The sequence below is a fragment of the Anomaloglossus baeobatrachus genome, chromosome 11, assembly GCF_048569485.1.
Source record: "Anomaloglossus baeobatrachus isolate aAnoBae1 chromosome 11, aAnoBae1.hap1, whole genome shotgun sequence".
Classification (NCBI taxonomy): Eukaryota; Metazoa; Chordata; class Amphibia; order Anura; family Aromobatidae; genus Anomaloglossus; species Anomaloglossus baeobatrachus.
In genome coordinates this window covers 11,236,487-11,251,513 of record NC_134363.1, presented here as the reverse complement: position 1 = coordinate 11,251,513, position 15,027 = coordinate 11,236,487, and the positions used below count along the sequence as shown (strand labels likewise).

At 50.1% G+C, this 15,027-nt stretch overlaps 1 protein-coding gene across 1 annotated transcript in view; it reads right to left on the bottom strand.

Moving 5' to 3' along the window:
• LOC142256233 (uncharacterized) overlaps positions 1-14,085 on the bottom strand; it is a 58,368-nt gene extending 44,283 nt beyond the window's left edge. The window contains exon 1 of the mRNA XM_075327812.1: positions 14,003-14,085. The gene's annotated coding sequence lies outside the window, so the exon portion shown is untranslated. The remainder of the gene's footprint in view (positions 1-14,002) is intronic.
• Between the last annotated feature and the right edge of the window lie 942 nt (positions 14,086-15,027).

Sequence of the window (15,027 nt, the reverse complement as noted above, 5' to 3'; positions counted from 1 at the left end):
GCGTTTTGCACAAACTATTATATAACGCACAAGTCTAGTGTATAATACACGTCAGTCAGCAGTGTCTGATAGTGTCAGACTTCTCAGTAATTGTCGCTCCTAAAAACCAGTTAGGTTCTTATTGCGTCCGTGCTTGCATTTAAAAACAGCACGTGTGTGGCAGTCGGTGGCAGGGTACAGGTGCGCGTTTTGCACAAACTATTATATAACGCACAAGTCTAGTGTATAATACACGTCAGTCAGCAGTGTCTGATAGTGTCAGACTTCTCAGTAATTGTCGCTCCTAAAAACCAGTTAGGTTCTTATTGCGTCCGTGCTTGCATTTAAAAACAGCACGTGTGTGGCAGTCGGTGGCAGGGTACAGGTGCGCGTTTTGCACAAACTATTATATAACGCACAAGTCTAGTGTATAATACACGTCAGTCAGCAGTGTCTGATAGTGTCAGACTTCTCAGTAATTGTCGCTCCTAAAAACCAGTTATGTTCTTATTGCGTCCGTGCTTGCATTTAAAAACAGCACGTGTGTGGCAGTCGGTGGCAGGGTACAGGTGCGCGTTTTGCACAAACTATTATATAACGCACAAGTCTAGTGTATAATACACGTCAGTCAGCAGTGTCTGATAGTGTCAGACTTCTCAGTAATTGTCGCTCCTAAAAACCAGTTATGTTCTTATTGCGTCCGTGCTTGCATTTAAAAACAGCACGTGTGTGGCAGTCGGTGGCAGGGTACAGGTGCGCGTTTTGCACAAACTATTATATAACGCACAAGTCTAGTGTATAATACACGTCAGTCAGCAGTGTCTGATAGTGTCAGACTTCTCAGTAATTGTCGCTCCTAAAAACCAGTTAGGTTCTTATTGGGTCCGTGCTTGCATTTAAAAACAGCACGTGTGTGGCAGTCGGTGGCAGGGTACAGGTGCGCGTTTTGCACAAACTATCATATAACGCACAAGTCTAGTGTATAATACACGTCAGTCAGCAGTGTCTGATAGTGTCAGACTTCTCAGTAATTGTCGCTCCTAAAAACCAGTTATGTTCTTATTGCGTCCGTGCTTGCATTTAAAAACAGCACGTGTGTGGCAGTCGGTGGCAGGGTACAGGTGCGCGTTTTGCACAAACTATTATATAACGCACAAGTCTAGTGTATAATACACGTCAGTCAGCAGTGTCTGATAGTGTCAGACTTCTCAGTAATTGTCGCTCCTAAAAACCAGTTATGTTCTTATTGCGTCCGTGCTTGCATTTAAAAACAGCACGTGTGTGGCAGTCGGTGGCAGGGTACAGGTGCGCGTTTTGCACAAACTATTATATAACGCACAAGTCTAGTGTATAATACACGTCAGTCAGCAGTGTCTGATAGTGTCAGACTTCTCAGTAATTGTCGCTCCTAAAAACCAGTTAGGTTCTTATTGCGTCCGTGCTTGCATTTAAAAACAGCACGTGTGTGGCAGTCGGTGGCAGGGTACAGGTGCGCGTTTTGCACAAACTATTATATAACGCACAAGTCTAGTGTATAATACACGTCAGTCAGCAGTGTCTGATAGTGTCAGACTTCTCAGTAATTGTCGCTCCTAAAAACCAGTTAGGTTCTTATTGCGTCCGTGCTTGCATTTAAAAACAGCACGTGTGTGGCAGTCGGTGGCAGGGTACAGGTGCGCGTTTTGCACAAACTATTATATAACGCACAAGTCTAGTGTATAATACACGTCAGTCAGCAGTGTCTGATAGTGTCAGACTTCTCAGTAATTGTCGCTCCTAAAAACCAGTTATGTTCTTATTGCGTCCGTGCTTGCATTTAAAAACAGCACGTGTGTGGCAGTCGGTGGCAGGGTACAGGTGCGCGTTTTGCACAAACTATTATATAACGCACAAGTCTAGTGTATAATACACGTCAGTCAGCAGTGTCTGATAGTGTCAGACTTCTCAGTAATTGTCGCTCCTAAAAACCAGTTATGTTCTTATTGCGTCCGTGCTTGCATTTAAAAACAGCACGTGTGTGGCAGTCGGTGGCAGGGTACAGGTGCGCGTTTTGCACAAACTATTATATAACGCACAAGTCTAGTGTATAATACACGTCAGTCAGCAGTGTCTGATAGTGTCAGACTTCTCAGTAATTGTCGCTCCTAAAAACCAGTTAGGTTCTTATTGCGTCCGTGCTTGCATTTAAAAACAGCACGTGTGTGGCAGTCGGTGGCAGGGTACAGGTGCGCGTTTTGCACAAACTATTATATAACGCACAAGTCTAGTGTATAATACACGTCAGTCAGCAGTGTCTGATAGTGTCAGACTTCTCAGTAATTGTCGCTCCTAAAAACCAGTTAGGTTCTTATTGCGTCCGTGCTTGCATTTAAAAACAGCACGTGTGTGGCAGTCGGTGGCAGGGTACAGGTGCGCGTTTTGCACAAACTATTATATAACGCACAAGTCTAGTGTATAATACACGTCAGTCAGCAGTGTCTGATAGTGTCAGACTTCTCAGTAATTGTCGCTCCTAAAAACCAGTTATGTTCTTATTGCGTCCGTGCTTGCATTTAAAAACAGCACGTGTGTGGCAGTCGGTGGCAGGGTACAGGTGCGCGTTTTGCACAAACTATTATATAACGCACAAGTCTAGTGTATAATACACGTCAGTCAGCAGTGTCTGATAGTGTCAGACTTCTCAGTAATTGTCGCTCCTAAAAACCAGTTATGTTCTTATTGCGTCCGTGCTTGCATTTAAAAACAGCACGTGTGTGGCAGTCGGTGGCAGGGTACAGGTGCGCGTTTTGCACAAACTATTATATAACGCACAAGTCTAGTGTATAATACACGTCAGTCAGCAGTGTCTGATAGTGTCAGACTTCTCAGTAATTGTCGCTCCTAAAAACCAGTTATGTTCTTATTGCGTCCGTGCTTGCATTTAAAAACAGCACGTGTGTGGCAGTCGGTGGCAGGGTACAGGTGCGCGTTTTGCACAAACTATTATATAACGCACAAGTCTAGTGTATAATACACGTCAGTCAGCAGTGTCTGATAGTGTCAGACTTCTCAGTAATTGTCGCTCCTAAAAACCAGTTAGGTTCTTATTGCGTCCGTGCTTGCATTTAAAAACAGCACGTGTGTGGCAGTCGGTGGCAGCGTCAGGCTCCACGTTGTCCCTGGATAGAGACGTGCATGAGGGCCTCAAAACATTGTTCCCATTGCAAAGGAGTGGGTCTCCTGTCGTTGTAATGTCCATTCTGCAAAGAATGGGCGAAAAAATTTACCACTGGGGGTATACCTGAAACAAAGGCCTAAGTATTGCAATTTGTAACGGTCATCATCATGGTGGCGCATGAGGAGAAGGAGGAGCAGTCCAGCGATTAGCCAAACTCCAGAAGTGTGTACCCATGGGTGAGTGGAGGTACATGGCAAACTTTAAATTCCGCTCTCATTTGCTGGTGGTGTGGTGAAGTCTGGCCCAATCCAACCCTTGTTCATCTTGATCAGAGTCAGCTTGTCAGCATTTTCAGTTGACAGGCGGGTGCGTTTATCTGTAATGATTCCACCTGCGGCACTAAAAACACGCTCTGACAAAACGCTAGCAGCAGGGCAGGCCAGGCCTTCCAAGGCGTAGAGAGCCAATTCATGCCACGTGTCCAGCTTGGATACCCAATAATTGTAAGGCACAGAGGAATGTCGGAGTACAGTTGTTCGATCTGCAAGGTACTCCTTCAGCATCTGGGCAAACTTAGGATTTCTTGTGGCACTACCCCGCACCTCAGGGGCTGTGGTACGTGAGGGGCTGAGAAAACTGTCACACATCTTAAAGACTGTTCCCCTACCTCTGGCGGATTGGACTTGTGCCTCTCTCGGCTGTACGCCTCGGTTGTCCACTGATTCATGACCTATGCCGCTAGCGTTTTGTGAGGGGAATGCTTTGCCTACTTCCGTGACTATGGCCTTCTGGAACTGCTGCATTTTGCCTGACCTCTCCGCCTCGGGAATAAGAGACATAAAGTTCTCCTTTTAGCGTGGGTCTAACAGTGTTACCAACCAGTAATGATTGTCGGCCAAGATGTTCTTAACGCGAGGGTCACGAGACAGGCAGCTTACCATAAAGTCAGCCATGTGTGCCAGACTCTTAACAGCCATCACTTCAGTATCCTGACCGACACGATGACTGAACATGCTGTCCTCCTCCTCCTCATCATCTACCCTGTCCTCTGGCCAGCCACGCTGAACCGAGGATATGACTGCATGTCATATCCTCAATTTGGCCAGAGAGTTGCTCCATGTCTTCATCCTCCTCCTCGTCATAGTCCTCCACTGCACGTTGTGATGAGACGAGGCTGGGCTGTGTGTTATCATCACCCACACCCACTACTGTTTCTTGCTGAAACTCATCGCGCTCCGCCTGCAATGCATCATGTTTGTTTTCTGAGCAGAGACCATTTTAGAAGGCAGAGAAGCGGTATGGTGACGCTAATAATGTCGTCATCGCCGCTCACCATCTTGTTGTAGTCCTCAAAGTTTTGGCGGATGGTGCATAGGTCGGACATCCATCTCCACTCCTCAGGTGTTATGTGTGGAGTTTGACCCATTTCCCGACGGCTTAGGTGATGCAGGTACTCAACAACTGCCCTCTTCTGCTCACATATCCTGACCAACATGTGCAGAGTTGAATTCCAACGCGTGGGGACATCACACACCAGTCTGTGTGCCGGAAGATGCAAACGGCGTCTTAAGGCGGCAAGGCCGGCTGAAGCAGTAGGTGACTTTCGAAAATGTGCAGACAGGCGGCGAACTTTTACCAGCAGATCAGACAGCTCTGACTATGACTTTAGAAACCGCTGAACCTCGAGGTTGAGCACATGGGCCAAGCATGGAACATGTGTCAGCTGGCCTCGCCTCAAAGCCGCCACCAGGTTCCGGCCATTGTCACACACCACCTTTCCTGGCTTTAGGTTCAGAGTTGTGAGCCAGTGATCTGCCTGCTGTTTCAGAGCTGTCCACACCTCTTCTGCATTGTGGGGTTTGTCACCTATGCAGATTAGCTTCAGCACTGCCTGTTGCCGCTTCGCCGAGGCAGTGCTGCAGTGCTTCTGTGTCGCCCTGGACAAGCCAGGGGCCACAGAGCACAACACTTAAACACCCCACACTCCCTGCAGGCATATCATAGTCAAAACACAAAATCCTTGTTGCCTTCCCCAGGGGCTGTTGTCCACACCAGGGTGTGGAGCCAGGCGGTTGGTCTCCACCCACCGAGGAGGAGGGAAAACACAGGCAGTGAGAGTTAAGCTAAGGAAGTGGAAGGAGGAAAGTAGTAGAGAGGAGAAAAGTGACAGCAAAGAGCCTGAAGTTGGTCCGGGTGTGTGGCCTGGACAGGACAGCAAGGTTGGCAGGATGTGCTGACCGTCTGCAGTGGAGGCCGATTGGAGTCTGCCGTAAGGACCGTGGACGGGTGGTGACCCGGCCGTACCGGACCGGTATACAAAGCGAAGCCAGCACCATTGGCAGAGGACTTTCGGATCCCGGCAAGGCTTGGTGTCGCCGTGAATTTGCCAAATCCGTTATTGAAGGGGACCTCAGGGTTTCCAAACAGCCAAGTCCAGATAGAAGGCAACCGTACAACCGTGAAGGGGAGACACAGCCACCGGCAAGGGCAACCGTCTCCCAGGGCCAGCGCCTGTGGGCAAAAGGGGCTCCTCCGGCCCATATCCAGGTCAGGGAGCGGGTTACCGTTGGGAAACCATCACTACCAACACTTAACTTCGGTGCAGGGAGAGACAGTCATCACTAACCTGCAGGGAGGAACAACCGCAGCCGTCCGAGTGACCTGTCCATCCAGCCACTTGTTTTACCCTGAACTGTGTCATCATCATTGGGCTGAGTGAGTACCTCCGTGCCGTGCGGCACAGCGCTGCCCCTGCGACCATGCACTTCATCAGGCCCCGCAACCCGCCTGTCATCCATCTCTACCCCATCACCAGGCCCCGGGACAACCAACCCCCCTACCCACGTAGGGGAGAAATAACAACAAAGCTGCTCCCTGTCACAGGCTCCCGGGATCCCCGTCCAGAGCAGCGGTGGTGTCCACACAATCACCACAACCGTGGGTGGCGTCACGGACAATATCCCCAAAACCCAAACCACCCCTTTTCACTCACGGGCGAGTAGCGCCGCTCGAGTCCCCGGGATCCGGCCATCGCTCGAGCCAACGAGCAGCAGCAGCCGTAGAGCTGCGTCAGCCGGACCCGAGCAGTGGGAGAGCGCACCGTCCCCTCCTCCGCCAGCGACACTTACAGCTTGGGACTGGTGTGGAGGGTAAAGTGGATCAGGATGCGCAGGAGGAGGAGGAGGCTGAGGAGCATGACATTCCGGAGCTGTAGAGTGTGTGTGAAACCCTGACTGAGGTAGGGCCTGCAAAACTTGGTGTGTGAAGGACGTATTCCGTCCCTCGCTCAGACTGGGTCCCAGCTTGCACAATATTAACCCAGTGTGACGTCAACGAGATGTAGCGGCCTTGCCCACATGCACTTGTCCACGTGTCTGTGGTTAGGTGGACTTTGGCTGAAACAGCGTTGTTCCGGGCACGTGTGATGTTTTGTGACACGTGGTTAGTTATGCAATGCGGGGACGGCACACAGGGAGAAATAGTGGCGGCTGTGGACCGAGTAACGTGGGACAGCTGCCACCATCAGTTCGCGGAATGCTTCTGTCTCAACCAGCCTAAAAGGCAACATTTCCAGCGCAAGCAGTCGCGAAATGTTAGCATTTAGAACTGTGGCATGTGGGGTGTTGGCAGTGTATTTGCGCCTGCGCTCAAAGGTTTCCTGAATGGATAACTGAACGTTGCGCTGGGACAAGGACGTGCTTGATGATGGTGTTCTTTCTGCGTAGGCAACTGCAGGTGCAGGAGTGGAGGAGGCTTGTTCGCAGGCAGCATGGACAGGGGATTGGCTCGCATGCACAACCAGCGAAGACGTAGCAGTGACATCAGCAAGCACTGCTCCTCGACTCTGTTGTACTTCCCACAAAGTCGGGTGCTTGGCTGACATGTGCCTGATCATGCTGGTGGTGGTCAGGCTGCTAGTTTTGGTACCCCTGGTGATGCTGGCATGGCAGGTGTTGCAAATGGCCTTTTTAGAATCATCTGGAGCCAACTTAAAAAACTGCCAGTGTCAGAGTTCCTGGTTTTCCAGTTTTCTTTTGAAAGAGCTTGCCCTTTGTTAACATGGAGTTTTCTGTTATGTTGCCCTACTTCCTGTCCATCTGTTTAAAAGCCGCCCCTAAAGCTTAGTCCAGTGCCTGAGTATACTGCTTCCTGTGTGCTCCTGCCCTGCTGCTTTTGGTTCCTGATTGTTATTCGGATCCTCTTGGAAAACAACCGACACCGACTCTGGACTTCATCTGGTATCATCTAGCTGTACCTGGACTCCGTTTGCCGTCTTTGGTCGGAACTTCTGCCCGGTTCCTTCCGTTTAATACCACTCTGGACTCACATCACGTACAGACATTTTTCGACTTACCTATTGCCCTTTTGTGTCCCGGCTGCTGCGCATTTAGGGCTTCTGGGGTGATTGCCAGACAGTCCCTGTATAGGGGTTTGCTGTTGGTGGTCTCCCTGGGGGAGTCCGGTGCGCGGTACCGGGAATTCCCTTTCGCTCAGTCCCTGGAAGGTATTTCCTGTATTTATGTTCTACTGTGTTTTTGTTCCGTTTATGTACATATTTGCTGGTTGCATATTATAAATGTCTTGCACCAAGAACTCGTCTCTGGTTGTCATTGCCCTAACGCAATCGAAATCCTCAATACATACAATAGTATTACAGCCAGACTCGGGAAGACCTAACATTTGTACAGGCACCTTGTGTCGTGTTGTTCCGGGGAACAGTTGACTGACGTCTGCCTGGGGCCACCACTCTGCTTCTTACTGCCTGTTGTGATGCTACGCCTCCCTCCCCCTGTGCACTGCTGTCCTCGCTCTGCATATCCTCCTGCCAGGTTGGGTCAGTTACTGGATCATCCACCACGTCGTCTTCCTCTTCCGCACCCTGCTCCTCCTCCTGACTTCCTGACAATTGTGTCTCATCATCGGCCACCCCTTGTTGAGACACGTTGCCAACTTCGTGAGAACGTGGCTGCTCAAATATTTGTGCATCTGTACATACAATCTCGTCATGGCCCACTTCAACAGGAGCTGGCGAGAGGCCAGAATTTGTGAATGGAAACGTGAACGAACAGCTATTCCGAGTGTCCAAGTGTGGGATCAGTAATGTCCGTGGACGTGTACTCGGCCTGGTGGTAGGAAGGAGGATCAGGTTCTGAAATGTGCGGTGCAGTATCACGGCTACTGACACTTGACCGTGTGGAAGACAGAGTGTTTGTGGTGGTGCCAATCTGACTGGAAGCATTATCCGCTATCCAACTAACAACCTGTTGACACTGGTCTTGGTTCAAGAGGGGTGTACTGCTGCGGTCCCCAAGAATTTGGGACAGGACGTGCGAGCGACTAGATGTGGCCCTTTGTTGTGGCGAAATTAGAGCTTGCACACAACCTCGGTGTCTGCCTGCACCACCATCACGTCCACTTCCTTGTTCGTTGACAACGCCCTTGCGCATTTTGCAATGCTGTGCTGATGTGTATTCACTAGACTTGTGTGTTATATCCAAGTTTGTGCAAAACTCACACAAATGCAGCGGAAAGCTGCCACCAACAGGCACACACGTGCAATTTTTAAATGCAAGCACGGAGGCACTAAGAACCTAACAGGTCTCTATCCAGGGACAACGTAGAGCCTCCCAATGTTTGGCTTCCCTGCCTAAGGGCTATACTATAATACACCCACTTCCTTCCAATGGGCACTTCAGGTTTACAGGCCTTCATGCACGTCTCTATCCAGGGACAACGTGGAGCCTCCCAATGTTTGGCTTCCCTGCCTAAGGGCTATACTATAATACACCCACTTCCTTCCAATGGGCACTTCAGGTTTACAGGCCTTCATGCACGTCTCTATCCAGGGACAACGTGGAGCCTCCCAATGTTTGGCTTCCCTGCCTAAGGGCTATACTATAATACACCCACTTCCTTCCAATGGGCACTTCAGGTTTACAGGCCTTCATGCACGTCTCTATCCAGGGACAACGTGGAGCCTCCCAATGTTTGGCTTCCCTGCCTAAGGGCTATACTATAATACACCCACTTCCTTCCAATGGGCACTTCAGGTTTACAGGCCTTCATGCACGTCTCTATCCAGGGACAACGTGGAGCCTCCCAATGTTTGGCTTCCCTGCCTAAGGGCTATACTATAATACACCCACTTCCTTCCAATGGGCACTTCAGGTTTACAGGCCTTCATGCACGTCTCTATCCAGGGACAACGTGGAGCCTCCCAATGTTTGGCTTCCCTGCCTAAGGGCTATACTATAATACACCCACTTCCTTCCAATGGGCACTTCAGGTTTACAGGCCTTCATGCACGTCTCTATCCAGGGACAACGTGGAGCCTCCCAATGTTTGGCTTCCCTGCCTAAGGGCTATACTATAATACACCCACTTCCTTCCAATGGGCACTTCAGGTTTACAGGCCTTCATGCACGTCTCTATCCAGGGACAACGTGGAGCCTCCCAATGTTTGGCTTCCCTGCCTAAGGGCTATACTATAATACACCCACTTCCTTCCAATGGGCACTTCAGGTTTACAGGCCTTCATGCACGTCTCTATCCAGGGACAACGTGGAGCCTCCCAATGTTTGGCTTCCCTGCCTAAGGGCTATACTATAATACACCCACTTCCTTCCAATGGGCACTTCAGGTTTACAGGCCTTCATGCACGTCTCTATCCAGGGACAACGTGGAGCCTCCCAATGTTTGGCTTCCCTGCCTAAGGGCTATACTATAATACACCCACTTCCTTCCAATGGGCACTTCAGGTTTACAGGCCTTCATGCACGTCTCTATCCAGGGACAACGTGGAGCCTCCCAATGTTTGGCTTCCCTGCCTAAGGGCTATACTATAATACACCCACTTCCTTCCAATGGGCACTTCAGGTTTACAGGCCCTCATGCACGTCTGTATGCAGGGGCATTGGTGAACCTCACAATTTAGGACTGCCCTGGCAAAGGAAAATACTACAAAGACTCACTTCCTCAAAATGGGCACATTAGACTCAAGAGGCCTTCATGTACGTCTCTTCTCAGGGACATCGGAGTGCCACACAATGTTTTCACGTAAAATCTTTCATGTATTGATCTCAAAAAGTAACATACACCAGCTCTATCTCACTATTGGGTATGTGCCCTTAACATTTCCGCCATGAAAAATCATTTTGGGGTCATTTTGGAAGGTTTTCTGGTGAGTCCGTAAAAATGGCGTAAAACGCGGACAAAATTGTTCACAGCTGTGACTTTTGAGTGATAAATGCTTCAAGGGGTCTTCCCCATGCTGTTGCCATGTCATTTGAGCACTCTTCTGAGACTTTTGTGACATTTTTAGGGTTTCTCCATGCTGCCGGGAGGTCATTTCACAAAAATACTCGGGTCTCCCATAGGATAACATTGGGCTCGTTGCTCGGGCCGAGTACACGAGTATCTTGGGAGGCTCGGCCCGAGCTTCGAGCACCCGAGCTTTTTAGTACTCGCTCATCACTAATCATTAGCTTTTAAAATGTGTGGGAAGTTTTATACATAATTTTAAAGAGAATCTGTCCATAAGATCAAACCGCATACAGTATGGGCACTGGACATGATAGGGCTATTGTTACCTTGTATCTATTTGTTGCTGAATTCCTGACAAATCTGCTTTCTAATTCATATTCTAATGAATTAGGGTTTTTTTCCACCTGTTTCCCTGAGTTTTTCCCAGATTGTTTCTCGCCCGTGTCCCCCGGGTTGTTTTCTGCCTGTTTCCCCGAGTTTTTTCCCACCCGTGTCCCCCGGGTTGTTTCTTGCCTGTGTCCTTAGGTTGTTTCCCACCCGTATCCCCCAGGTTGTTTTCCGCCTGTTTCCCCGAGTTTTTTCCCACCCGTATCCCCCGGGTTGTTTCCTGCCCGTGTCCCCCGGGTTTTACACACCCACTTCCCAGGATTGTTTCCCGCCCGTGTCCCCCAGGTTGTTTTCTGCCTGTTTCCCCGAGTTTTTTCCCACCCGTATCCCCCAGGTTGTTTCCCACCCGTGTCCCCAGGCTGTTTCCTGCCTGTGTTCCCCGACTGTTTCCTGCCCAGTTTCTCACAGCTGTTTCCTGCCCATTTCCCCTAGCAGTTTCCTTCCTGTTTCCCTCGGCTGTTTCCTGCCCATTTCCCCTTTCAGTTTCCTTCCTGCTTTCCCCAGCTGTTTCCTGCCTGTGTCCCCTAAGTTGTTTCCTGCCCCTTTCCCCCGGCTGTTTCCTGCCCCTTTCCCCCGGCTGTTTCCCGCCCAGTTTCCCCTCGGCTGTTTCCCGCCCAGTTTCCCCTCGGCTGTTTCCCGCCCAGTTTCCCCCCGGCTGTTTCCCGCCCAGTTTCCCCCCGGCTGTTTCCCGCCCAGTTTCCCCCCGGCTGTTTCCCGCCCAGTTTCCCCCCGGCTGTTTCCCGCCCAGTTTCCCCCCGGCTGTTTCCCGCCCAGTTTCCCCCCGGCTGTTTCCCGCCCAGTTTCCCCCCGGCTGTTTCCCGCCCAGTTTCCCCCCGGCTGTTTCCCGCCCAGTTTCCCGCCCGGCTGTTTCCCGCCCAGTTTCCCCCCGGCTGTTTCCCGCCCAGTTTCCCCCCAGCTGTTTCCCCCCGGCTGTTTCCCGCCCAGTTTCCCCCCGGCTTTTTCCCCCCGGCTGTTTCCCGCCCGGCAGCATGGTTGGCACACTGTCTATTGGATGTCAGGCAGGAATGTGACAATGACAATTGATTTTACTCATTATTACAACAACTTTCAGGCCGTGTTCACATGTTGCGGTCATGCAGCATCTTTTAACCATTTCAGCCCTGTGCCGTTACGGGTTCTCTATGGTTTCCCTGCAAAATCACTTAATTTTGCAGGGAAATAACTTTGTCCTATTAAAAAGCTGACAATCGTTACGATCGCCCGCGCGATCATACAAGTGAAAACACTAAACAAGACAGCGGCGGCACAAATCTGCGGCGGATAAAAGCTGCGATGTGTAAATGCAGCCTCAGAATATGTTGGCCTCCTGACACATTGGGGAAGCCTTGTTTGTCACCGCCTCCATAGATGTTGTAAACCGTGCATTCTGCAGCCATGACATGCTAAAAACATTCCCATGCACAAAAGACAAGTGCAAAAAGTAAATTGAGAGTCGTCCATCGTGTGTGACCTTGTAGAAACGGTGATCGCACATCAAAAGCTTCAGTGCTTCCAAGATCTCTGATTGCTGTCAGTGAATCAGAACCTTCTCACTTATAATAAGGAGGAGATTTCATACTTTGAACATAATACGTCACACAGCTGAGGGTTCGTTACTCTCGCACCGGAGAGGTATGATGCTTTGTGGAAATTCCTTGTCGGGAACGGGGAAAGAGACCTTGCAACCATCAAGATTGTCCCCTCTTTGCAGCCATGGTTTATTTTTAAGGGGGTAAAGTTCATGTTTCTGCCCATGATCTCAATAATAAGGGCTTGTTGGAGCTTCCGTGGCACATGCCCCAGCTCCACCTTACTTGTCATTGATCTGTCCCTTGAGCACACCTGCATTCCTTCCACCCTGCCAGATTAGAGAACTGCATGCCAGTGTCTAAAGGGGTGCACCACCAGCACCCGGACACACCATCACCATCATCTGGGCACACCACCCTTACCCGGGCAAACCACCTGCACTTCATCACAACACCACTCACCTGGCCACACCACCCTTACCCAGCCACACCACCCTTACCCGGACACACCACCTGCACTTGATCACACCACCACCTGCACCCGGGCACACCACCTGCACCCGGGCACACCACCCTTACCCGGGCAAACCACCTGCACTTCATCACAACACCACTCACCTGGCCACACCACCCTTACCCAGCCACACCACCCTTACCCGGACACACCACCTGCACTTGATCACACCACCACCTGCACCCGGGCACACCACCCTTACCCGGGCAAACCACCTGCACTTCATCACACCACCACTACCACCAGGGCACACCACTCACCTGGCCACACCACCCTTACCCAGCCACACCACCCTTACCCGGACACACCACCTGCACTTGATCACACCACCACCTGTACCCGGGCACACCACCACCTGCACCTGGGCACATCACCAACCCACCTGGGCACACCACCCTCACCTGGCCTCACCACCACCACCACCACCTGGGCACACCACCTGCACCTGGGCACACCACCAGCACCCAACCACCCTTACCGGGGTACACCACCTGCATCTGGGCACACCACCAAACCACCTGGGCACACCACCACCAGCACCCGGGCACACCACCAGCACCCGGGCACACCACCAGCACCCGGGCACACCCGTTATATCTGTGTCTAATGCGGCTCTAGATGTGGAGCAAATCCAGCTCTGCACAAGCCCTCCTAACTCTGCTACATCTGCATTGGCCAATTCTGCATATTTTGTAGCTGAGTGGAGTTTGCTATGTGGCACGACACGGCCGGTCCTCAGCTTTGTAGTGACACAATGAATGACAATGCATTCAAAGCACAAAAAAATGATTACAGCTCTGCCACATCTGCATGTGACTAGCTTGTATGTCATGAATACGTGACTTGAGGGGGTATTGGGGAGAAGCTTCTGTTCTCTCATTAAAAAAAAATGTAAATGCTGATAACAGAAAGCAATAGGCTGCATTCGAGCACACATGACATTGGATTGTGTGCAATCTTGTTATCTGCAACAGTCACTTGATAGTTTAAAAAAAATAAAAAAAAAAAAAAAAAAAAGTCGATGCAGCGTCTGCCCGGCTCGTGCAGGATACAGGTGTCTGCGGGGACGGCGAGCGTCCACCGGAATGAAGTAATGAAGCCCCGCACTCCTCCGGGGAAGCCTCCACGCCCTGGAACACTCGGACAGAAAAGTTTTAAAACTTCTAAACTTACCTTTAGGAGCTGTTTGTGTCCGGGCCACGATCAGATGAAGGACTGGTGCTGGGACGGCGACTTCTTATAAATAGACTCCTTTCCTTAAAGGAGCAATCCTCCGCCTCGGCTGCTGCGCAGCAGAGAAAAAAAAAAAGTCCCTGCGAATCAGCGTTCTCCCGATGAGTCAGATATGAGCGGAATGTTCTTATTTAATGTCTAACCATTCTCTCGACTATTGGGCATTACCTTGTTTGTTTTAAGCCGCAAAGAAACCACAAACTTCTAAAATGACTTTAACTTTACAGACCTCAGAACAGACGCCCCTTACACAATAAACTGCAGCCCCCGTAAACAAAAAGAGACCCCTCTAAACCCAGACGGGGACATAACTGTGACCTGAGCAACAAATGAAAAGTGGGTCCCTGAATGCACCGAACCACAAGAACGATCCCAACAACCGTTAGGCGATTGTTCACACATTGCTTTTTTTTTTTTGTTAGCCTATTTTTATTTTTTTTTAGCCTTTTTTTTAGCCTTTTTTTTTTTTTAGCCCTTTTTTTCAGTGCAAATTAAAAGCTGTTTTTACAGTATTCGCAAAAGCGATGAGATGTCAGAAATGTCGTGCACAATGGAAAACGGCTGCGTTCTTGAAAAATGCAGCAAGGAAATTTAGTGTTTTTACAGAGCATTTTCCCCTTTGAAAGCAATGAGCGAGTGCAAGAAGGCTGCAAAACTGCAACCACGCGTTTTTGGCAAATGAAACTCGTTTTATTAAAGGGAACCAAACATCAGGATTTTGGTGTATAAGGTGCAGCTGGTGCAGCGCTGGCACTATCAGGCACAGTGTGTACATATCATCAGGGGGCAGCTCGGGTGTTTAGGCAGTGAAATACATGTTTATGAAGTTTGAAAATTCATCCACTTTTTGATTGACGTGTGCACCTCTGCTGATAATATCCGGGCGGGTTATGCACATGCATCCCGCCCGCCCCCCGCCTGTTCCTCCCTCTCTCTGGCTGTATGTAAATTTCTAATCTTCAGTT